General features: G+C 42.4%; 1 protein-coding gene across 4 annotated transcripts in view; it reads left to right on the top strand.

The window, feature by feature from the left end:
• The window catches only part of SH3KBP1 (SH3 domain containing kinase binding protein 1), a 355,677-nt gene that overhangs the window by 99,500 nt on the left and 229,876 nt on the right, over positions 1–26,301 (top strand). The gene's annotated exons all lie outside the window — the stretch shown is intronic.

The following is a 26,301-nucleotide window of genomic DNA, read 5'->3' on the forward strand; positions in this document are numbered from 1 at the left end:
AAATTTTCTTCATAAGATAGATGTGAGACGATTTGTAACAGAAAAATATTGTATACATCCTAAATGTCCATCCACTTGGGATATATAAGTTATAGTACATCCATACAGTAGAATACTCTACAGTCAGAAAAAAGAATGAGGATGCTTTTTACCGCTGTGGACCTTCCAAATATATTATTGTTCAGTGAGAAAAGCACGGTGCAGGACAGTGAGTGTGATATGCTAATGTATGATATTTTCTTAAAGAAACTAGAAGTTGCTTAGGAAACTAATAACCTATGTGTGGTCATGGCAAACTGGGAGAATGGGAGCTCGATTGTGTATGGGGATGTTTGTGTGTATGTGTGTGATTTGAATGATGTAAATATATCCTATTCAAAAAGTTAGACAGGTATGACGACAATAGTATTTGGTCACACTGTTGCTACTCTTAAATTGACTTAGTGTTTTGCCTTGCTGGGACATAATAAACGAAGATAACCAGCTACACCAGATATCCTAGAGATAAACTTTTGCATTTGCCCAGAGAATGAAATTCTTTCACCAGCTTTTCACTTTTGTTGGCTGCCACTAGAAAGGTTTCAAACATAACACTCAGTAGAGGGGCTGGTCTAAGGAACCCCTTTTTACCCATCGTCTATCTTCAGCAGTTATCATCTGCTGGCCAGTGCTGTTTTGTTGGTTCTCTCTCCTCCTCATTCTTCCCCTTCTTCCCTGTCCTCGATTATTTTGAAGGCAATGCCATTCTGATGGAATAATTTAGAAATATTACTCTGACGTCCTGAGTCCTACCATGGCCCCAGACATGCAGAGTAAATTAGAGCTTAGGTGGGAAAAGCTGTCTTTAATGGAATTTGGCTCATCTCGTTAAACTCATTTGATTTTACTTAAAAAAATTTTTTAAAAATTATTGCGCAATACACATAACATAAAATTTATCATCTTAATCATTTGAAGTGTATGGTTCAAATAGCATTAAGTACATTCACATTGTTATGCCACTAATCTTCAGAACTTTTTTATCTTGCAAAACTGAAACTCTGCACCCAAGAAACACTAGCTCTCCATTTCTCCCTCCCCCCAGCCCCTGGCAACCACCATTCTGTGTTCTGTGTCTGAATTTGACTGCTCCAAGTACTTCATGTAAGTGGAATCATATATGATTTGTCTTTTTGTGACTTTCTTATTCTACTTAGCATAATGTCCTCAAGGTTCATCCATGTGGTAGTATGTGACAGGATTTCCTTCCTTTCTAAGGCTGAATCATATCCTCTTGTATGGATATACTACATTTTGTTTATCCGTTCATTCATTGATAGATACTTGGGCTAACTTTACTTTTTGCCCCCGCTTGGAATATAAGGTTTTATGGCTCATAATAATTTCATGCTGTAGCTCATCAGAATGCCTCAGTACACTATAACCCTCCAGTTAAGAGAATAATTCTGAGCAGTTTGAGAATATATATATATATATATTTTTGAGACAGGGTCTCACTCTGTCGCCCAGGTTGGAGTGCAGTGGCGCAGTCTTGGCTCACTGCAATCTCTGCCTCTCTGGCTCAAGTGATGCTCCCACCTCAGCCTCCCAAGTAGCTGGGACCACAGGTATGTACCACCATGCCTAGCTAATTTTTTTTTTTTTGGTATTATTTGTAGAGACCGGGTTTCACCATGTCGCCCAGACCAGGTTGGTCTCCAACTCCTGGGCTCAAGCAGTTTGCCCATCTCATCCTCCGAAGGTGCTTGAGAATTCTTTTTTTTTTTTTTTTTTTTTTTTTGAGACGGAGTCTGGCTCTGTCACCCAGGCTGGAGTGCAGTGGGCGGATCTCTGCTCACCGCAAGCTCCGCCTCCCAGGTTTACGCCATTCTCCTGCCTCAGTCTCCGGAGTAGCTGGGACTACAGGCGCCTGCCACCTCGCCCGGCTAGTTTTTTTGTACTTTTTAGTAGAGACGGGGTTTCACCGTGTTAGCCAGGATGGTCTCGATCTCCTGACCTCGTGATCCACCCGTCTCGGTCTCCCAAAGTGCTGGGATTACAGGCTTGAGCCACCGCGCCCGGCCGAGAATTCTTATACCAAATACTTCGACTTGAAAAACCAGCACATTTTCCTTTCTGCTTTTGTGACCAAGGACAGCTTTTTCCCTCAAAGTTCTTAAATTGAATTTTGTCTCTTATTGGACTAGATTATGAATTTAGAGAGACTGGGGCAGGGGGTGGGGTGGTATCTTCATTTGCCCAGTACCTGGCACTGTGCTTGGTGCTGGGTGGGTACTGAGTATGTATTTGTTGGAGGAGGAGTGTTACTTTGGGCAAGGCACGTACCTACACCTGTATAATTAGGAAGTTGAACCAGATGAATTCTAAGACCCCTTTTGGTTCTAACATTGTTTGGGTCTATCATTAAACCTGAAAATTCCGGGCTGGGCGCAGTGGCTTACGCCTGTAATCACAGCACTTTGGGAGGTCAAGGTGGGCAGATCGCTTGAGGTCAGGAGTTTGAGACGAGCCTGGCCCACATGGTGAAACCCCATCCATCTCTACTAAAAAGATAAAAATCAGTTGGGTGTGGTGGTGCAGGCCTGTAATCCCAGTTACTTGGGAGGCTCAGGCAGGAGAATTGCTTGAACCCAGGAGGTGGAGGTTGCAGTGAGCTGAGATTGCGCCACTGCACTCCAGCCTGGGCGACAGAGTGAGACTGTGTCTAAAAACTTAAAATAAAATAATAAATCTGATGATGAAAATTTCAGACTCTCTGGAATACTGGAGAGTGGGGGGAGGTAGTGAGATTTTTGGATAGACATATTTTCACTGCCCCTCAAATGATACTCTGAGGTGGTCACCTACAAGTAAAACCATCTCAGGATATAGTGTTTCTTAAAATAACATTCTGGATTTGGGACTTCCTCTTTGTGCAGTGGGTACCATTCTTTGAATAACAAGCTACCATCTAAAAAGTGATTTTAAGTTAAGCTTAATTGTGTACCACATTTCCTAAATATACACGGATAGAAAACAAACCTCCTCTTGACATAATCATCTTTATAATGAATCTCATAGGAAGTCTTAATGGTAATCTTACCATGAGAAGAAGTCAAAGCAATGAGCAACTGAGGAAAATGAAAATTCTGGAATTAGAGAAAAAAATGCTGATAAGAAAGGACAGATGTGGTCTGAGTATTGAATTTTGTTGATTTTCTGAACTTTATGCTAGTTTGTACATTTTTATTTTAAGCCTGGTTTCCAAGTCTCTTGTTAGCAACCAGATGGTCGTTAAATAATTGATACGGGTTCATTTTAAGCCCATTTGGGGAACATAATGGCCTGAATTTTCCAGTAGAAGGGTTTAGTAATTCTGCTGGTCTTTGAATGCCAACAGGATTTTTTGGAAATTGAGTTCCCTAATGTCTTGGAAGTAACTCTTGGAAAATAAGAACCAGTGAATTGATTGCATGATGTACTTGGAATAAAAAGTTAAGGATATGGATATGGTTTATTTTGGCTAAAACATCCACCCTTAGAAGTGGTTAAATTTGTAAAATTAGGTGAGGATTTGTGTGTGTGTTGTTTGTTTTCTGAGGCTTGGGTTAATGAATATGAATAGACATTTCAAATACACTGATATTTCCCATTTTCAGACAGCTGTTCAAAACTCTAGGGTCTGTGCATGTTTTTACTTATATCTGGGAGCTAAAAAGTCTGAGATCATAGAAACAGTAGAATTATGGTTATTAGAGGTTGGGAAGGGTAGGGAGAGAGGAGGATAGGGAGAGGTTGATTAAGGGATACAGAATTACAGCTAGATGGGAAGAATAAGTTCTAGTATTCTGTGGCATTGTAGGCTGACTATAAACAACAATTTATTGTATATTTTCAAACAGCTAGAGGAGAGGATTTCAAATGTTTCCAGCACAAACAAATGCTCAATGTTTGAGGTGATGGATATGCTAATTATTCTGATTTGATTATTATGCATTGTATATATGTATTGAAATAGCCCATGTACCCCATAAATATGTACAATTATTATGTGTCAATTAACCAAAACACTGGGGTTTGCTACTCTACAGTCTTACTAAATGCTTTTCAAAGAAAAAGAAACTCCTTAAAGTGTGGTTTGCAACGAGAAAAAGGGTTGTGAGTTGCCTCCAGAGTCAGTGAGCCTCAGTGGTCATTTTGTTGTTGTTTTTGAGACAGGGCCTCTCTCTGTCACCTAGGCTGGAGAGTGCAGTGGCACGATCACAGCTTACTGCAACCTCGACCTCTTGGGCTCAAGTTCTCAAATTCTCCCACGCCAACCACCCGAGTAGCTGGGACTACGGGCACATGCCACCACGCTGGCTGATTTTTGTAGCTTTTTTTTTTTTTTCTCTTGGTAGACAGGGTTTCGCCATGTTGCCCAGGCTGGTCTCATGCACTCTGGGCTCAAGAGATCCTCCCACCTTGTCCTCTCGAAGTGCTGGGATTACAGGCATGAGTCACCGTGCCTGACCTGTTATTTGAACTAGAGAAAGGCATCAGCAACTGTTTTGGGGGTGCTAGTGAGCCGCAGGTTGTGTTGCTGGAAACAGTTAAAGAGGAAGCTGAGATCTGTCTGAAAGAGCCTCATGAACTGTCAGAGTGGTGACAGAGCGGCTGTGCTATGGAGAGGTACTCCTTTCAAGTGCTCTTTTAAGTAGTTCATATTCTCAGAATGTCACTAGGTGTTTCCAGCAGAATCCCATCTTGCAAAACATGTCTGTCCTGGGCTCTGTTTTGTTGTGTATGTACAAAGCCTTCCTTTCCTCTCCTCTGCTCACGCCACCATGGCTAGCCAGTCTTTGGCTGTCTTGGGATCTGAGTGGAGCTCCTGGTGGGACCAGCCCCAGAGGCCTCATTGATGGACAGATTAGTTTTCCTTGGCTGCCACAACAAATGACCACAAACAGGGTGGCTTAAAACAGCAGAAATTTATTATCTCTGATTTCTGGAGGCCAGAAGTCCAGAATCAATGTGCCCTCCAATGGTATTGTAGGGGAGTAGCCATTTCTTGCCTCTCCCAGTTTCTGGTGGCTCCTGGCTTTCCTTTGCTTCCAGCCACATCACACCTATCTCTGCCTTCCTCTTCACATTGCCTTCTCCTCTGTCCATCTTCTCCTCTGTGTGTTTCATATGAGGACAACACTTGTCATTGGATTTAGGGACCCCCAGGATAATCCAGAATGATCTCTTCATCTCAGGATCCTTAACTACATCAGCAAAGACCCTTTCCCCAAATAAGGTCCTGATTCTGGGAATTAGAATGTTGACATATCTTTTCAGAGGGTTGCCATTCAACTTACCACAGTAGGAGTACCAATTCAGGATGGGGCCTTGAAAAGGAAGCAGAAGAAACAAAAGCCTTCATAATGTGATAGTTTAAAAAATCTGCCTGGTCATTTAAAAAAAGCCTTCAGAAAGTAACTTTATTGAGGCACATTTTAAATATCATGTAATTCACTCATTTCAAGAATATAGCTCAATGGTTTTTAGTAAACATACTCAGTTATGCAACCATCATCATAAAATGCTTTAGAACATGTTCATCACCCCAATAATATCCACATCCTTCATGCCCATTTATTGTTAATTCCCATTCCCACTCCCAGCTTCACTGTCTTCTGTCTGCTCTCTCTCTAGATCTGCCTTTTCTGGATGTTTCATATAAAGGGTTTTTTTTTTTTTGGTGACAGAGTCTCACCAGGCTAGAGTACAGTGGTACAATCATGGCTCACTGCAGTCTCGACCTCCCAGGCTCAAGTGATCCTCTGTATCCTTAGGGGATACAGAATCTCAGCCTTCTGATAGCTGGGACCACAGGTGCATGCCGCTATGCTTAGCTAATTTTTTGTTGTTGTTATTTAGACAGGGTTTCACTCTGTTGCCTAGGCTGGTCTAGAACTCTTGTACTCAAGCAGTCCTCCCACCTTGGCCTCCCAAAGTGCTGAGAGTACAGGCATGAGCCACCATGCTTGGCCTAAAATTTTATTTAAAACTTAAGAAAACATTTCTGATTGTAAAATATGGAGAAGGACAATCCCATCACCTGGAGCCTGTGAGAAATGCAGAATCTGCATTTTAGCAAGATCCCCAAGGCATTCTATATATTAGACTTAGACACACTGGTACGTTGTATCTGCTATATTGATCCTTTGTCCACTTAATATATTATAAGCACTTCCCCAAAAGTATTATATCTCTTCTGAGAACATTTTAAATCTCATTGTAAGAATATACCATAATCTATTTAACGAGCCGCTTCATGGCAGGCATTGTTTCCCATCTTTTTTGCCCTTGAAAATAAAGCTGCAATAATTATCTTTGTATAGAAATATTTGTGTATCATTTTATATCTGCTATATCAGTAATTCATTTTCTAGGAATTGATTATAAGACAATAATTATAGACAGACTGCTAAAAATTAGGAAGTGCATATGTAAATACTGATCAGTGGAGTCAGTCATTTAAAATGCTGTTTTCCTGGAAACTAGACCTAAAACCAAGCAGATAATAGGAAATATGAACCCCCAATACATGATGTTAGCACATCTTGCTAACTCTCACCTCCTTCTCCTCCTCCTCCTTTTGTTTATTGAGACAGGGTCTTGCTCTCTCACCCAGGCTGGAGTGCAGAGGTATAATCATGGCTCACTGCAGCCTTGACCTCCTTGGGTCAAGCAGTCCTCCCACCTCAGCCTCCCAAGTAGCTGGGACTACAGGTGAGCACTACCACACCTGGCTAACTTAATTTCTTTTCTTTATAGAGACAGGGTTTCATCATATTGTCCAGGCTGGTCTCAAACTCCTGGGCTCAAGTGATCTGCCCACCTCGCCCTCCTAAAAGGTTGGGATTACTGGTGTGAGCCATTGTACCCAGCCACCTCCATCTGCTTGAGCATTGGTTTCATTGTTGAACAAAATGAATGAGCAAATAATGAATGAATGAGTGAATGACAATGGCATCAAAAAGTGAGGTATAGGTTGGTACTGAGCAGCAGTGAAATAGAAAGGAACAAAATGCTGGACCCACATGTAATCACTTCCTTATCGTAATTATAATTTTATCCTTTTGTAATTTTATCCTTTTAATTTTATCTTATTGTAATTTTATCCTTACTCAATTTCCAACCTCCACTAGTCGGTTCTGCCCTTGTAAGCAGCCCAGCGTGTCACTCCTGGAAGCCCCTGCTGCTTCAACTGTCTGTAGCTCACTACTCGTAGGTGGAAAAGTCAGTCATGGGAGTGACGGTACCTCCCTCAGATCACACCGACTGGGCTTTTGATTTCGTTTTCCCACTTTGCACAAGGATTGTAGTCTCTAGAATATTTACTGGCCTCCCTAGTTCTCAGATCCTTGGGAAGTATGTGAAAAGGTCAGGACTTGTGTTTTCACTTCGTGTCTGCCCGATTGCCAGGCTCGTTAGGTCAAGGAGGAATTGAGTGAGTTCCAAGGAGAGGGTGAGTCTGAATTTTCCCCTTTCTTTCTTTCTTTCTTTCTTTTTTTTTTTTTTTCCGAGACAGAGTCTTGCTCTGTCTCCCAGGCTAGAGTGCAGTTGTGCAATCTCGGCTCACTGTAACCTCCTCCTCCCGGGTTCAAGCAATTCTCCTGCCTCAGCCTCCCATGTAGCTGGGATTACAGGCGCCTGCCATTGTGTCCAGCTAATTTTTGTATTTTTAGTAGAGACGGGGTTTCACCATCTTGGCCAGGCTGGTCTCCAACTCCTGACCTTGTGATCCACCCGCCTCGGTCTCCCAAAGTGCTGAGATTACAGGCGTGAGCCACTGCGCCCGGCCCAATTTTCCCCTTTCATTTTCTGCACTGCCATGTTCTCTGAGCTTTCCACTGCTTTAGTGTTTCCTGATAAGACCAGCTTTTCTTTCATCCTGGAGGAGTAGGATATGAAGGAATCCCTGCCCCCCACTTAAGTGCTCATCCCCACAGGGTGGGATCCAACCAGCTGCTCCAGAGGATCTCGGCCCCTCCTGTAGCCTCAACCTTTTTTGTTTCTCTCTGGATGGTGACTCTCACACCAGAGCACATGTCAGAACCTCCTGGAGGACTTGCTCAAACACAGACTGCTGGACCCCAGCCCATGCCTTCTAGTTCAGTAGTCTGGGCTGGGGCCAGAGAATCTGCATTTCTAACAGGTTCTCTGGTGATGCTGCTCGTGTGGAACCCCACTTTGAGAACTACTGCTCTGGTTCACCCCTCATTGCCCCTGTTCCCCTGCAATTGCTTCCAAGTAGGCAAAGTAAGGCGCTGGAGGACTGGTGTGTTTGAGGCCCTTGCATCCAGGGAGCCCATCCAGACCTCTAGGGGGGCAGCGCCTAGCAGTGGTGTGTGCCTGTTCCACCAATGAATGCAGCTTTAGACAGGCCCTTCAGAGTATAAGAAGCAGTGCCTAATTCAAATTCCTTCAGGCAGTGGGGGTGAGAATTAGGGGGTTAAAAACAGAGCCTTAGGTCCTTAGGGCTTCATGGGAACTCATCCAGTAAGCCAGCAGGTATGGGAAGACTAGGGCCTCAGCCTGCCACATGCCCTTGTGTTTCAGCTGGCCCAAGGCTGTACTGAATATTATAACCTTTCAGCCCTGGCCCTTTCTGTTGACTTCCTCTCCTCTCCTCTTGGTGGGGTTTTCCCCTGTATTTAGGGCAGGGCAGTTTCTTCTGGAAGGATCCCTGTGGCTCCAGGCTCTGTGTCTGACCCTCCTACCTGACTCTGTAGCACAAAGCCCTGGCCAGTTGCTGGTGGAAGCTGCAGTCCTTAGTGAAATGGGGAGTGGACTGTGGTTCCTCAAATTGCATTGTCATCTGGAGGCTCAAGGGCCTATCTTTTTTATCCTCAGAGGCTTAAAGACAACTGATGGTAGCTGGGGAGGGTTAAGAGAGATGGAGGGAATCTTCATTCAAGTTTGTCTTGCTCAGTGATCTTTTAATGAGTCTTTCCAGCCTTGGGGTGGTTGTGTGCTCTTTCAGTACAGATTCAGGTGGCAGGTGGTTGGTGGTTTGGTTTAAATCAGAGGTATGTTAAAATATTCAGGATGGTGAGGGTGTCTGTGAAACTAAGAGAGGAAGTGGCTTAAAGAGCTAGGCTGTCAGCCGGGCACAATGGCTCCCACCTGTCATCCTTGCCCTTTGGGAGACTGAGGCAGGAGGATCGCTTGAGGCCAGGAGTTTGAGACCATCCTGGGCAATGTAGCAAGGCCTTGTCTCTACAAAAAATTAAAAAGAAAAAATTTGCCAGACATGGTGGTGTGTGCTTGTGGTCCCAGTTACTCAGTAGGCTGAGGTGGGAGGATCACTTGAGCCCAGGAGTTTGAGATTACAATGAGTTATGATTATGCCACTGAATTCCAGCTTGGGTGACAGAGCAAGATCCTGTCTCTATCTAAAAAAAAAAGAACCAGGTTGTCAAGCTAGATTTAGAATTAATTCTTTTTTAAAAAATTCTTTTATTTTTTCCATGGGACTCTGCTTGATATGGACTTAATTCTGTTGTCTGTTGGCCCAGGGACATCACTGCCCAGTGAATACCTCATCCACTCCCACTCTTTTTGAGGGTTTTCTCCAGGGAGTTGCATCTGTGAGGCAGTCTTTCCCTCCTGCTTTCATTCCTCCCCTAGCATCTTCTCTTAGGCCCTGCTAGGCCACTTGAGCAAGAATCTCAGGTCATAAAACATTTCCACATCAGATTTCCTCCAACAGCACAGAGCACTTATGGCTCACATGTGGAAGCGTGGACATTGACATGTTATTCTGAGAGTTCTGACTTTAGAGCATTTTGAGGAAAGTATCTTCTGAGGTCTTTCTTTCCTGTAAGTTAGCTGTAGCAGTCAATTCCTTTTAGGGGGTGGGGGAATGAATTCTTGGCACACTCTATTGTCCTTTGGGCTAGTCACATTTGTGCTAAATATCAGACGAGCTCCCTGCAGACACCATGGGAAGAGGACAACATCTTATTCTTGGCAATTTGCAAGGGGCAAATTAGGCTGTGGTGCTTAAAAGTAGAATTATTAAATATCAATGGGGGATAATAAATGTGAAGTAGCTTGTAAATCTTCTGATATTATGTCTGTTTCAGTGAAAACACAGCTGCTAAGATACTTTCCTAGCTGTAATCGAGAAGGTAATTTTCCTGAAAGGCCATTTAAAGCAGATCTTTAGTGCCTTTGGCTCATTAAGAAGCATGAATAGGGGTAAGTCTCTGAAAAAGATGAATTAGACACAGAGCAGAGGAGCGATGGTGTCCATGATGCAGGATGATGGTGTCCAGGGCCCGGGTACTCCAAATAGACCAAGGACTAATTTGTTGCGTGGTTTATTAATGGACTGGAGTCAGTCCTGGACTAATACAACTAATTCTTCCGTTTAGAGTTAATGTTGGCACTCAATTTTCCCCGGTAATGAATGAGTTAGAGTAAGCAGGCACGTGAGTTTAAGATACAGTGCTAATATTTTGTGAGAAACATCGAACAAGGCTTGATGTTTAAATCAATAGTTGAAAGTGTGAGGGAAAACTTTCCAGAAAAGGCTTAGAGGCTAAATAAGAGCAGTTAATTGAAAGCAAACCAAGCCCACCCAATGTTTAGATTTGTTTAGAAGCCAAGTGAACATTTGAGAAGAGAAACATTTCTGTAGTTCCGTGATGTCATCGGCTTTCCTGGTGTGTTTGGAGCTGTTGACATTGGTGTGGTACTTTACCTCAGTGAGGCTGATGGAACAGAGCGGATGTTGCAGGGCCTCAGTTTCAGAATTCTTGTCGTGTACTCATGAAGACCTGTGGAGAGATTTTGCCTCAAGTCAGTTTGGATGGCTTCTGCCCTCCAGTCTGATAAAATCCCCTGATGTCAAACCACAGATGGAATTTCCAGAGACTGTGCTCTGTGGACTGGTGACAAATCCTTTGTGAAAAGTCTGTGTGACACTACTAAACAGAGACGGCTTTGGGGAGGAGAATGAGGGGACCAACGTGCTCCCCTCAGAAGCCTTGATGCTCTCATAGAAGGTCTGACCAGGTGTGGGGGTCTAGCTTTGTAAAATAGGAAGACCCCTTTGATAGTTACTTTTTTTGTCTAGTTAAAACTTTTTGGATTTCTCTGCAATTTAAAGAATATAGTTTTTAAAATGTAAGGCTGAAGATTCATTTTTCTGTGTGTTAATAAAGATAATGCACACCCCATATTTACTGGGGAAGGCAGTATAAACTAGAATTTCCTTAGGTTTCTTAAAAGTTCACCAAGTGAGCATCACTGAAGATTAACAAAAGGATCTACGCAAAGATTTATTTTTACTTTGCTCAGGCGGTTGTTTATAAAAGGTAAGATGAAAAACCAAAGCACACGTTACAGAGTAGGAAATCAAGTACTTTTATTTTATACCAGAAATAGGAGGAAAAGGATAAAATCAGGGTGAACCCCTAAAAAAAAAAAAGATAGTCAAAAAAGACCCTGCAGGTAGAAGGGTTGGGAGAGTTTTTTAGCCATGAGGACCATTTGACCTTGGTGACAGTGCAGCTACTAAGTTCCCAGAATTCTGCCTTTTCAAGTCATGTAACATTTGCAAATGCTGACAAACAGCTGCTAATTCTGTTTTCTATGAAAGGGTGACAGGGTGTTCTCAGGACACGAGCTGCTCCTCCCCAGATCCACATGCCTTTCACACAGTGGCACCATCAGCGGGGACCTGGGGAGGAGACACCAGTCCAGATAATGATGATGATTTTTTTTTTCTTTTCTTTTTGAGCCGGAGTCTCGCTCTGTCGCCCAGGGTAGAGTGCAGTGGTGTAATCTCGGCTCACTGCAAGCTCCGCCTCCCAGGTTCACGCCATTCTCCTGCCTCAGCCTCCCGAGTAGCTGGGACTACGGGCGCCGGCCACCACGCCTGGCTAATTCTTTGTATTTTTAGTAGAGACGGGGTTTCACCGTGTTAGCCAGGATGGTCTCGATCTCCTGACCTCGTGATCTGCCTGCCTTGGCCTCCCAAAGTGCTGGGATTACAGGCGTGAGCCACCGTGCCCGGCCGAAAATGACGATTCTTATGGGTGTGTGTGGGGGTGTGTGTGTGCACGTGCTTGTGTGTGTGAGAGAGACAGAGACTGAATTGCTTGAGAAAATTTGCATTTGAGTTCAGAAGTATGAGCCCACATCTGTGAAAGCAGTAGGTAAAAGACTAGTGAATGCAGATGACTCAGATATGTGCACAAACCTGTGGCTTTACAGTTATAGAAAATACAAATATACTTTGTGCTGAATTTGAATAATTTGAAGTGAGGTACAATTCCAAAGAGCAAGTTGTGATCTAGGACAGAGGAACCTCTGGAATGAGTGACAGCTCGGAGAGCCAGAAGTGGAAGGAAGAACGAAACCTGTGTCATGGGCCACCCTGGAGGCTGGGAGATCTCCTCTTACGGGTTTTTCTCCTATTTGTGTGTCTGTGTGCCTATCTGTATTCTCTATGTGAGTCCCTATGCTTGTGCATCAGTGTCTCTGTGTATGGGGGTTCTGTTTTTTCTGTGTCTATGGGTCTGCCTCTCCCACTCTCTGTAAACGGGCTACCCCAGAAACACTTGCCAGGTGGAGCACACTGGCCTGGGTCAGTGCCACATATGGTTTCTTACAAGTTGCAGAAAGGTTATGCTTGGCAAAAATGGGTGTGCCCCAAAGCCCCACACAGTGAACGGGTTTTCTCATGATCTTGTCACACCTGTCACAAGAGTGGGGGAAGATGAGGAGGAAGAGCCAGCTGGAAGTTTTACAATTGTGTTTAATTTGTGGTTTACATCCTCCTCCCGACCCTTTTCCCTGACAAACCACCCACACACTTTTCACTTTGCATTACATTTGTCCTCGCCCATCTCCATGGGATATTCCCAGAATTCTGAATGCTTCCTTTGACTTTCTCTACTGCAGAGACTATTCTCCCTGGGAATGATTATTACAGCTCCCGTTAATTTTCATGTTCATGTTCAGTGTTGGAAAGGAGAGGAAATGGGGGGAGCATGGGTGGTGACTCAGGAAGCTGAGGAAATCGCCCTTATTAGGCCTCAAATTTTCTTCTTTAAAAAAAAAAAAAAACTGGCCCCAGGCTCTTTGGGCCTTATTTTTTCTGATTGCTAGCTTTCCTTTGACCTCCCTCCTTCCATTTCTTTCTCTCCTTGGTTCTGCTTTGAAGGTCACAAAGCTTCCCAAAGCTGTTAGAGGTGGTGCTAACTCGCTTTATTGAAAGATTACTCTTCAGCTGTACCAGTGGATTTCCCCTAACAGCGCTCCCAGAAGATAAACGGACTCTCTTATTGTCGGTAATAACTTTGAGTTTTTAAAGAGGACACTGTCATTGGCAATAATTTAAATGACTTTTCTAAGGTATTTTCCCAACTGTTTTTCTCTTTTTCCTCTTCCACTTTAGCAAATGTCATGAATTTCCTTTTTTTAAAACCACCAACACAAGTATTTTTTTCTTTTTTCTTTTTTGTTTTTTTGAGACGGAGTCTTGCTCTGTCGCCCAGGCTGGAGTGCAGTGGTGCAATCTCGGCTCACTACAAGCTCCGCCTCCTGGGTTCACGCCATTCTCCTGCCTCAGCCTCCCAAGTAGCTGGGACTACAGGTGCCCGCCACCACGCCCGGCTAATTTTTTCGTATTTTTTAGTAGAGACGGGGTTTCACCGTGTTAGCCAGAATGGTCTCGATGTCCTGACCTCGTGATCTGCCCACCTCGGCCTCCCAGAGTGCTGAGATTACAGGCGTGAGCCACTGCCCCCAGCCAAGTATTTTTTTCTTAAATAAAGTGTATACTTAAAATTTGTAAAATGCAGGCAGGAACCAGAAAGATAATTCACTTTCTAGCCAGTCATTTGTTATAAGCATGATGATGATATGTGTTTGTTATTTTTCTACAAAAATGGAATCATATTATGGATGGTGTTTTATAAGCGATTTTTTTGTTTGTTTTAATTGTGGCGAAATACACAGAAAATTGTAACCAATTTTTTTTTTGAGACGGAGTTTCGCTTTTGTCACCCAGGCAGGAGTGCCATGGCACAATCTCAGCTCACTGCAACCTTCGCCTCCTAGGTTCAAGCAATTTTCCTGCCTCAGCCTCCTGAGTAACTGGGATTACTGGTGCCCACTGCCACGCCCGGCTAATTTTTGTATTTTTAGTAGAGATGGGAGTTCACCTTGTTGGCCAGGCTGATCTTGAACTCCTGACCTCAGGTGATCTGCCTGCCTCAGCCTCCCAAAGTGCTGGGATTACAGACATGAGCCACTGTGCCCAGCTGTAACCAATTTTTAAGTGTAATATTATGTTACTTAATTTTCTACAGCATCAGTAATGTTTTTCAAGTTTTTTAAAGTTGCAGAACCCTTTCCTCAAAGACCAGAGAGCTTCAAGCAGAGTTGCACCACCATTGAGGCAGGAGTGGGGAGCCCAGGCTACATCTTGTCAATGTTGCAGTTTACAGTTACCCTCCCCATAGCTTTGAGGCCTCCTAGGGATCCCAGTCACACTCAGTAGCCGACTTTGAAAGCACACAGACCTACCTTCTAGTGCCCCAATTGTTAATATCTTAGATTGCTCTAATTTTCTTATAAAGAAAAAATTTTGGACACACTTTAAATCCTCTTTGAAGCACATCTGTGATTACTTCCCTAGGTAAGTCCTTATAAGTAGAGTTACTGGGTTTAGAATATGAGTGGTGTTGTTTTTTTCTTTTTGGCCTATAATCCATATTGCCAACTGGTCTTCGCCAAAGTGTGCCAACTCAGACTCTCACAGTAATGTAGGAGAAGGCTCAACCTCCCATTCCCTGGGCAAAATAGACCTTAAAAATTCAGTCTGTTAGCAAAAGAAACTATCAACAGGGTAAGCAGACAACCTAGAGAATGAGAGAAAATATTTGCAAACTGTTCACCTGACAAAATTCTAATATTCAGCATCTATAAGGAACTTAAATTTACAAGAAAAAAAAAAACATTAAAAAGTGGGCAAAGGACATGAACAGACACTTTTTAAAAGAAGACATACATGTGACCAACAAGCATATGAAAAAAAGCTCAATATCATTGATCATTAGGGAAATGCATCTCAAAACCACAGTGAGGTACCATCTCACACCAGTCAGAATGGCTACTAAAAAGTCAAAAAATAACATGCTGGCAAGATTACAGAGAAAAGGGAACCCTTATACACTGTTGGTGGGAATGTAAATTAGTTCAACCACTGTGGAAAGCAGTGTGGTGATTCCTCAAAGAGCTAAAAACAGAACTACCATTCGACCCAGCAATCCCATTACCGGGTATATACCCAAAGGAATATAAGTCATTCTACCATAAAGACACACGCACAAGTATATTCATTGCCACACTATTCACAATAGCAAAGACATGAAATCAGCCTAAATGTCCATCATAGATAGATTGGATAAAGAAAATATGGTACATATACACCATGGAATACTATGCAGCCATAAAAAAGAATGAGATCATGTCTTTTGTGGGAACATGGATGGAGCTGGAGGCCATCATCCTTAGCAGACTAACACAGGAACAGAAAACCAAATACCACATGTTCTCACTTATAAGTGGGAGCTAAAGGATGAGAACACATGGACACAAAGGAACAGACATGGGGGCCTACTTGAGGGTAGAGGGTAGGAGGAGGGAGAGGAGCAGAAAAAATAACTATTGAGTTCTAGGCTTGGTACCTGGGTGACGAAATAATCTGTACAACAAACCCCTATGACACTAGTTTATCTAACAAACCTGCACTTAGTGACATTATTTTCGTATGTCTCTTGGCCACATATGATTCTTCTTTGAACTATTTATTCATAACCTTTGTCCATTTTTAGATTCAGATGTTTGCCCATGAATCTGAGCGTGAGAACCCTTGGTTATACTGCGTGTAGACATTTTAAATGATATTTTCAAGAATCAGCTGTGACACAAAAGGAGTGGGGGAATGTGTGCCAAAAGTCTTACAGAGTTTAGCATGAGAACTTGGAAAGAATAAACTTCTGGACTTTGATCTCTGATTTTATGATTCTGTGATACTAGATAACTTATCTGCCATTTAGGAATGCTCTGTCATATTGACTAGAGAGAAAATCCGGAGTTAAAACCAATGGCTGCATTAAGTTAGGAGATTTTTTCTAGCGGTTTGATTAATCTTTACTGCTCCAGTACCCAAATTGCAATGTGAGAGTTCAATCTTGTGGCTTATTCAACCACACATTGTATTAAACATCTTCTACTTGAGAAAAACATGAAGTGCCCCATGTGCATTTTAAGTACGTTATATCATGAGTAAAGTCGTGGCTGGAAGGTAGTTAAGACAGAATTTCTTTTTGTTTGTTTGCCAAGTGATGCTAAATCAACAATAATATTGCTTTGAAAAGGAGCAAAATTATGCCATGACTATTTGCAATGAAAATAAATTATAAGGCCTGGTGTGGTGACTCACACCTGTAATCCCAGCACTTTGGGAGCCGAACTGGGTGGATCACTTGAGTCCAGGAGTTCAAGATCAGCCTGGGCAACATGGCAAGACCCTGTCTCTATGGAAAAAAAGAAAAAGAGAAAAAAAAAGACAAAAATTAACCGGGTGTGGTGGTGCATACCTGTAGTCCCAGCTGCTCAGGAGGCTGAGATGGGAGGATTGCTTGAGCCCAGGAGGTGGAGGTTGCAGTGGGCTGAGATCGAGCCACTGCTCTGCACTCTAGCCTGAGTGACAGAGCTAGACCCTGTCTCCAAAAAAAAAAAAAAAAAATGCAGCCGTATAATAATATTATTCAATATCCTCTTGTGAAGTGAAAACCTCCTTCTGCTTAACAGAGAGGTGTCTTTATTTCAGGACAGGAAAATTTACATGGAATAAGAACAAAGATCTTACTAATTAAAAAAAACCCCAAATTATATATATATATATGTGTGTGTGTGTGTGTGTGTGTGTGTGTGTGTGTGTGTACACACACACTGAATTTGACCAGACAGGAAAACAAGATTAAGATGTCAGTTCTGTCTTTTCAACCTGAATACCTCCAACAGCTACATTTTAGAAATTTCTGAGATAATTAATGTGTACTCATATGTTCACTCATAAATCAGACCATGGGATTACTGATGAAAGGATGCAAACTTGGGGGTCAGTCTTAGAAATTTTTGACTGAATTTTAATCTTCCTATTGTGAACATCTATTTCATGTTGAAAACTCAGCATTTCCTATTTCTCCTAAACATAGATACCACAATAAATAGTTTGTATCTATTTCTTTTCCTTCAAGGAGAACATAGTTTTTTGCCCATATTATCTAGCTGCAAGATAAATGAAATGCCAGCTGAAATTGTTTGGTGTATCTGGGATGCCCATGGTATGTGCCGTTTGGTTGTGTGGCTGAGTCAATGGCATTAGGTGGACTTTAGCCTCCCCCTGAGTGGTTATTAGGGTTGTGGATGGAATGTATTGAATTCAAATCTCTCATTTATAAGGTGAGGTGTGAATTGTAGAATGATGCTATTAACTTGGGCTGAACCCCAGATATTACTGTGTACTTTTTTCCCCCTTCAACATGTCATGGAGACTTAAAACAGTCACCTACATGTCCTTTCCATATTTAACCTTTTGGAGGTGCTGTTTTATTGCTGAGCCAGGGTGGTTATAGCCGATTGGCTTAAATGGACAGACAGCAACAAGATAGCTGAGGAGGGTAATAGATCCTGCCACTCTGTTCATTTTGTTTGTATCTGGGTAAAATTCTCGTAAGTTGCAGCCAGTGTGTGTGTTTTTTGTGTCTCTGCATTGTGTTTGCAGTCAATCAGAAAACTGATACCCAGGTGGTGCATTGGTATCGGCAGGTCTCCTGTGTGTGACCTAAAACCATTCTGCATTTCCATTTGTCAGGTTTCCCTGTGTGCTCCAGGTTCAGAGCAAATTAACTTCCAAGTCAAAGAAACCACCGAAGCTCTGCTTGAACTAAAGCTAAGCTACTCTACTGGTGTAGGGAAAGGGAGGAGGTTGATCATTAGAGGACAAGGGCAAGTTGAGAAATTGTTCTATATTTCAGTCAGTTAATTATCGCAGCTTCCCAGCATGTCTGCAAGGAGAAATGAGAAGAACATCAATAAGTGATTATTTTCCTTCGTTATTCTGTTCACCTGCCATTTACCGTGCACGTTCCAGGGGAAGAGAGATTAGCAGGGGTTAACTTTAAAAAATCAGAGTCCCAGAGGACTCACAAAGGCATGCTGTGTCTGCCTTTCTGGTACTGAGTGATGAGGGTGGGACAGGGCTGGTGCTAAACTTTTAGATCTGTTTTTAAGCTTTGAGGACAAATTTTATAAATATGAGCTGCTTCTTTTAAAAAAATTCCCTTTCTACTCTAAAAATAGTTTGCTGGGAAAAAGTTTGTGAATTGTTTAAGACTCAGAAATTCAGCTGAGCATGTTTCCTTATAAATAAACAAAAAAATCACCTCACAGCTACTGTCAGAAAGCAGATGTGGCTTCTTAGGAAAGAAACAAGATTTCTGGGATGTTAATGCCAATGTCAGAATGTGAGAGAAAATTCAGAATTTTCCCTTCTGGCTTGCTCTTTTCAGACCTTCTAAATTCTTCTCATTTCTTATGATCAAGTTGGTATGTTGTCCCTTTTGGAAAGAGTTTTCCCAGGCAGAATGAATGGCCTTAGTTTCTGTTCTTACCAGTACCCTTAGCAACACTTGTCTCTTTCCTGTAACACTTTATGTTAATGACAATTGCTAATATTTACTGTATGCCAGGCACTGTTCTAAGCTCAGTTCATGTGCTATTTTATTTTGTTGTCATAACTCTTTGAATTAGATACTACTATTCTCATTTTAAGGATAAGGACTATGGTAGGCAGAATAATGGCCCCTCAAAGGTGTCCACATTCTAATCTTCAGAACCTGTGAATGTTTACCTTATGATGCAGATATGGTTAAGAATTTTGGATTAGAATCACAAGGGTCCTTATAAGAAGGAAGCACATGGGCAACAAAAGCAAAAATACATAAATTAGACAACATCAAAATGTAAAACTTCTATACATCAAACTATACAATCAACAGACTGAAAGTGCAACCTGAACAATGGAGAAAATATTTTCAAATCATATATCTGATAAGGGGTTAATATCCAGAATCTATAAAGAACTCCTACAACTGAACAACAAAACAACCCGATTCAAAATGGGCAAGGGACTTGAATAGACAGTTTTCCAAAGAAGACCAACAAGCAGATGAAAAGATGCTCAACATCACTGACTGTCAGGTAAATGCAAATCAAAATCACAGTGAAATTGCACCTCACACCCATTAGGATGGCTGCTATAAAAAAAGAAAAAATAACAAGTGTTGGTGAGGATGTGGAACTATTGAAACCTTGATATACTGTCAGTGGGGATGTAAAATGGTGTAGCTACCATAAAAAACAGTGTGGCAGTTCCTTGAAAAATTAAAAATAGAATTACCATATGATCTAGCAATTTTACTTCTGGGTATATATCCAAAAGAATTGAAAGCGGGGTCTCAGAGATATTGTATACCCATGTGCATAGCAGTATTCACAGAAGGCAAAAGATGGAAGCAACCCAGGTGTCTATGCAACAGAATATCATTCTGCCTCAAAAGAAGGAAATTCTGACACATGCTACAATGTGGATGAACCTTGATACATGATGCTAAGTGACAGAAGCCAGTCAGTCACAAAAGGACAAATACTATATGACTTAACCTATATGAGGTATCTAAAGTCAACTTTACAGAGACAGAAAATGGAGTGGTGGTTGCCAGGAGCTCCTGGGAGGGGTGAAGGGAGTTGTTTAATGGGTACAGAGTTTTTTTTTTTTCAGTTTTGCAAGAGGAAAAGAAATCTGATGATCTTTTGCACAATGTGACTGTACTTAACACTCCTGAACTGTATACTTTAAACTGGTTAAGATGTTAAATTTTATGTAACATGTATTTACCACAATTAAAAAAAAATTTTTTTTTTTGAAAGGGAGACAGTAAGATCAGAGTTAGTGATGATAGAAGCAGAGGTCAGAGAGAGAGTGAGCATTAAAGATGCCATACTGCTGGCCTCGAAGATGGAGGAAGGGAACACAAGCTAAGGAATGCAGGTAACCCCTAGAAGCTGGAAAGGGCAAGAGAACCTCCTCTCCTCTCCTACAGCCCCCGAATGAATGCAGCCCTGCCAACACCTCCATTTTAGCCCAGTAAGACAGTTTCTGGATTTCTAACCTCCAGAACTGTGAGATACTAACTTTGGGTTAAGTCACCAAGTTTTTGGTAATTTGTTAGAGCAGTGGTAAGAAACTATTACTAAGGACTATTCAGTTCAGAGAGGTTATGACCTTGTGCATGGTCACGAAGTGACTGGAACTCTGATTAAGAGCTGGAGCTGGCCAGGCAGGGTGGCTCACACCTGTAATCCCAGCACTTTGGGAGGCCAAGCTGGGCGGATCACTTGAGGTCAGGAGTTTGAGATCAGCCTGGTTTCTCTACTTAACCCTGTCTCTACTTAAAAAAAAAAAAAAAAAAAAAAAGAAATGCAAAATTTAGCTGGGCATGGTGGCGCAGCCTGTAATTCCAGTTACTGGGGAGGCTGAGGCAGAAGAATCGCTTGAATCTGGGAGGCGGAGGTTGTAGTGAGCCAAGATCACACCACTGCACTCCAGCCTGGCAACGGAGCGAGACTCAGTCTAGAAAAAAAAAAAGAGTTGGAGCTCATGTCCACTCCACTCAGAGTTCCAGCATTGCTAGATGGTGAGACCCTAGGTAGCAGTGGCCATCTTTAACACTACCACTGACATAGAACCTGATATATAATTAAGACACTTAGTAATTTTGGCTAAAAGATTTAATGATAATGCACCATCACCTTTTCTTCTGTTCCCCTGATGCTGTGTCCTAGAAGTCATAAGGATTAAACCTAGGAAAAGGTTTTTAGAAAACATTTCCCTTCCCTGTCATTGTGGGGCTGCTAAGGAATAGTGTCCTCAAGGTTTTAGTGTCCTCAAGGTTTTAGTGTCACTTCTGGGGGCCTCTGGGTATTTGTTGCCAGGTCCCATGATGGAGTAGAGTCAGGAGTGCTTATAGAACCCAGACAGGGGTCAGAGCCAGGGGAAATGTGGATCCTGTTGTTGGTAGATGGGCAGTCTGTTTTGAGAAGAAATGACCAAATTTAGTCATGACCTGTTAACCTGTTCGTTAACATTATTTCTCTTTAAGCCAAATAAAGGCAGATATTTCTAAGCACAAATGAAGAAATTCCTGTGTTAGCTGTGATCAGTGGGCATTTCCCACTCTGAAATGCTTCTTCACCCTCAAACCTAAGCTTTGGAAACCAGGCTCCTAAAATCAGGGCCTTGTAATTCCCCATATGAGTTATTCTAAATTGGGCTTCTGGGTGTTTCTTTTTTTGAAGCAGGAGCAGATGGGGAATGAGAGGTCTTCTAATAATGTGCATTAAAATTATTAGAAAAAATGGGTATTTTGTACGTCTTTTTTTTTTTTTTTTTGAGACAGAGTCTTGCTCTGTCACCCAGGCTGGAATGCAGCGGTGCAATCTCAGCTCACTGCACCCTCCACCTCCTGGGCTCAGGTGGTCCTCCTGCCTCCTGAGTAGCTGGGACTACAGGTGCATGCCACCGTGCCCAGCTAATTTTTGTATTTTTTGTGGAGCTGTGGTTTCACCATGTTACCCAGGCTGGTCTCGAACTTCTTACATCAAGAGATCTGCCCACCTTGGCCTCCCAAAGTGCTGGGATTACAGGCATGAGCCACCGCGCCCCGCCTATTTTGTACTTTTAAAATAATCTTTGAGTGGGAAGGCCTTCGCAATCATGTCACAAATCTGAAAGACCTAAGGGAAAAGATTGATTGATTTTACTACATAGAAATTAGAGACTTCTGTATGGACAGAGATAGAATTAATAGAATAAATAGACAAATGACAAACAGGTAAATTCTGCAACATGTATGACAGCCCCAGGGGTACTTCTTTTATATACGGAGAGCTATTAGAAATGAGAGGAAAAAAAGGCAGGATGCTGTGTAGGAGAATTGACAAAAGACATGAGTAAGCTCATCACAGAAAAAGACAAATGGATAATGGTAAGCATATGGAAAGCTGTTCAACCTTATTTTCTACTAATTAAAGAAATGCAAATTAAATATCATCTTCTGTTATCAGACTGGCAAAAATGAAGACATTTAAAAGTAGTATGAGGAAATCAGCTCTCTTCCATGCTATTGGTGGGAATGTAATTGATAAATATTTTGCCTATTTTTTTTTATCTGCTAAAAGTAAGGATGCACCAAGTTGTTGACCCGGAATTTCACTCTAGGGAATGTGTCCCTCAGTTACCTTTGTGGTGTATGTGCAGAGTTACAGGCACAGTGATGCTCAATGTAGTGTTGTTTGTACTTGCACAGGACTTGAGACAACTGGATGGTTTCATGTGGGTTATAGTTCTGTGAGAAGAGAACTGTCTCCCACCCAGCAAAATTCAAATAAGTTACCCATTTAATCAGCCAAGGATACAGAAATTTAGAAAGGAGATTGCCTCAGGCAGGAGCAGATGAGGTATATATAAAAGGTATATCCCAGACAGCAATCTCCACTCCCAGGTTTCCAGTGGTCTAAATGGCAAGGGAGATTTTGCCAGATCTCAGAAACAGCCATAGTTTGCTGTGCCACAAATCTTTTTTCCATCAGCATTTCAGAAGAGCCAGTGAGGACAACTGTTGTCCCTTCATCTATGGTATGGTGACAAACACGCAGCTCACTTGGTTCACCTTGCCTGCTGCCTAGACAGAGCTGATTTATCAAGACAGGGGAATTGCAGTGGAGAAAGCGTAATTCCTGCAGAGCTGGCTGTGTGGGAGACCAGAGTTTTATTATTACTCAAGGAATTGGAATTTTAAAAGATAATTTGGCAGGTAGGGCTTGGGAAGTGAGTAGTGCTGATTCAGATCAGGTTGGAGATGGAATTATAGTGGGGGGTCAAAGTTAGGTTTTCTTGCTATCTTATGTTCCTGGGTGGGATCACAGAACTGGTTGAGGCAGTTTACCAGTCTGGATGGTGTCAGCTGATCTAGTACAGGGTCTGCAAAATATCTCAAGCGTTGATCTTAGGTTTTACAGTAGTGATGTTATCCCCAGGAGCAATTTGGGGAGGGTCAGACTCTTGCCAGGAGCTGCATGACCCCTAAACTGTAATTTCTAATCTTGCAGCTAATTTCCTAGCCCTCCAAAGGCATACTGGTCCCCAGGCAAGAAGAGGGTCTTTTCTGGAAAGGGCTATTATCAATTTTGTTTTAGAGTCAAACCATAAACTAAATTCCTTTCCAAGGTTAGTTTGGCCTACGCCCAGGAACGAATAAGGACAGCTTAAAGGTTAGAAGAAAGATGGAGTCGGTTAAGTCTGATCTCTTTCATTGTCATAATTTCCTCAGTTATAATTTTCGCAAAGGCAGTTTCACGTCCATGTTCCAAAATCTACTTCCAGACACAACCAGACTGTCCCTTTTGATACTGGTCTGTCCTACAGTTGGATTCTGTGCAGCTATGAGGAAGAGGGACAAAGCTCTAACTGATAGAGAAGATGTCTAAGATGCATTGTTAAGTTGAAGAAATCAAGTTACTGTATAACACAAAGAGTCCATTTGTGTTTAAAAACAAGTAGGGATGGACACACCCCCCCCCCTCATTAATGGTTCCCAGAGGAGGAGGAATGGGATTTCACTGGGGGATGGGCCACCTTTATCCTTTGCTCCCTACCCCTTTTGTTATTTATTTTTTGGAATGAACATGTATACCTTTAATTATTAATTTTTGAGTGGTTACCCACACACAATTTTGAAAGTCATATGGTGCTAAAAGATGTGTGAGTACCCCGCAGCTTCTTGTGCCTTCTGTTTGTGTCCTTATCTTCTAGGAGGCAGTCGTTCTTCAATTGTAGCTGTTGCTTCTACTATTTGCTGCTGTGCTTCTGAATAATATTCATTGCTGCTCTCTTGGTTTGTCAATTCTAGATATGATCTCTTAACTCTCATGGTAGTTGAGGACTTCAACTTTTTTCTATATGCACATATCTCAGGTTTTGCTTTAATCTGTACTTAATGTTTTCATTAATGTAGCAATGTTGATATTGAATATTGAAGCAAGAATATACTATAACTAATTTCCATATATAGCTTTTTGTTTTCTCTCTGTCTTCCTCTCTCTCCCTCCTTTCCTCCCTCTCTCTCTCCCCCCTCCCTCCCCACCCCCGTCCTTCCTTCTTCCTTCTTCTTCGTCCCTCCCTCTCTCCCCTACTTCCTCTCTTCTCTCTCTCTCTCTCCCTCCCTCTCTCACCCCCACCTCCCTCTCCCTCTCTCTCCCTCTCTCTCTTCCCCTCTCCCTCCTCCCCCTTTTCTTCTCCCCCGTCCCCTTCCCCCTCTCTACCTCTCTCCTCCCTCTCCTGGAAAAACACCAGAGCCTTCCAACCTCCTGTTCCACTCTGCTGCCCAGCTGTCAGCCAGGAAATTCCCATCACACCTCCCCCGCCTCCTCTCTCTCATTGACTGTCCTGGATCCTGCATCCTTCTCTTTCTTGTTTTACTCACTTGACTTGGTGGAATGCACCCTCCAGTAGCCTTCTGAGGGAGCCAGTGCACGGAAGTAAATTTTTTGAAATTTCTTCAAAACCAACCACATTAGGAGTTGCATACTAAAAAGTTTTTCCTTTTAGCATTCAACTATCCCTTCGTAGCCCCTGGCTTGTGTCTGTTGGCAGGTGGGGTTCTCCCTCCTACTGATGGAGCCAGAGAATCCTGGGACCCAGAGGCTGTGCCATTATTCACAAGACCTTATTCAATCTTCAGAATGGTTTGACAAACTAACAAAACTGAGGCACCGAGGTTACGCCCTCAGCGGTATCAGAACCAGGAATTGAAGTGTCAGCTGCTTGGGCCAGGCTGCCGCCTTTTCTAATCTAGCTGCTCCTTACTGGAAGAAGGAATAACAGTACCATGCCATGAGTGACACATGCCAGATGCATACTCATGGTTATAGGGTGAGTCCAACTCTCGATTCCCATTTGTGTCTGGTTCCTGACAACTTGAGCTCTAGGTAGCCATCGTTCTCTCTAGAAATACCTTACAGTTTTATTATTTATTTATTTATTTATTTATTTATTTATTTATTTATTTAGAGACAGAGTCTCACTCTGTTGCCCAGGCTGGAGTGCAGTGGTGTAATCTCAGCTCATTGCAAGCTCTGTCTCCTGGGTTCATGCCATTCTCCTGCCTCAGCCTCCTGAGTAGCTGGAACTACAGGCGCCTACCACCATGCTCAGCTTATTTTTTATATTTTTAGTAGAGACAGGGTTTCACCGTGTTAGCCAGGATGGTCTCAATCTCCTGACCTTGTGATCCACCCACCTTGGCCTCCCAAAGTGCTGGGATTACTGGTGTGAGCCTCAGCCCCCAGCCAAATTTTATTTGTGTGTGTGTGTGTATGTGTATGTGTGTGTGTATGTGTCGAGAGAGAGAGAGAGAGAGAGAGACCAACACTGATTTATAGCTCCTTATGGTGATTAAAATGCCCTGCCTATCATTTGTGTAAACTTGCTGTGATTATTTTTATTGCTACAGTATTTGGTTTCAAGCACTGTAAGAATGTCATCCCCCTCCTCCCATTCCTTTTGTGATGTGAAATGCTTCATTACTTAGGAATTTGCTGCTGATTGTACAGTTTAGCATTTGATCTTTTTGTTAGCCACAGTCAGGTGACCATACATAGGGTAATTAGATTAACCCACCCCTCCTCTTCTCCACTGAAACAATGTAAAATCCAATATTCTATATAGCACATGCCTTCCGTAGATTAATGATCTTGGAGTTGCTGCGTGGAAATTTGCATAGCTCCCTACAGCTCTAAGAAATGAAAATGCCCAGCTGTCTAAAAGCTTTAATCAGGAAATGAGCATGAAATGGCATTGTTTTGTCACGGGCTTGGAATAATTTATTCTTGACAATCGAGTTATCCTGGATATAAATGTGTATAAACATTCTTTCAACAACCAGCAAACAGGTGCTTTTTTGTTTGTTAAAAATTCAAGATTTTCTTGACTTGGGCTTGGCTTTCAAATCGTTGGCCCTCATGCTGGTTGCTGCCAAAAGTTTATACTAAAGTCATTTTCCTTGTCTCTCCTCTTTTAAATGGCAGTTTCTGGAGGCTGGCCTTTCAGAGCAAGAACGGTCTTAGGGAGTGAAGGAATGG

This window comes from Chlorocebus sabaeus, chromosome X (assembly GCF_047675955.1).
Source record: "Chlorocebus sabaeus isolate Y175 chromosome X, mChlSab1.0.hap1, whole genome shotgun sequence".
NCBI lineage: Eukaryota > Metazoa > Chordata > Mammalia > Primates > Cercopithecidae > Chlorocebus > Chlorocebus sabaeus.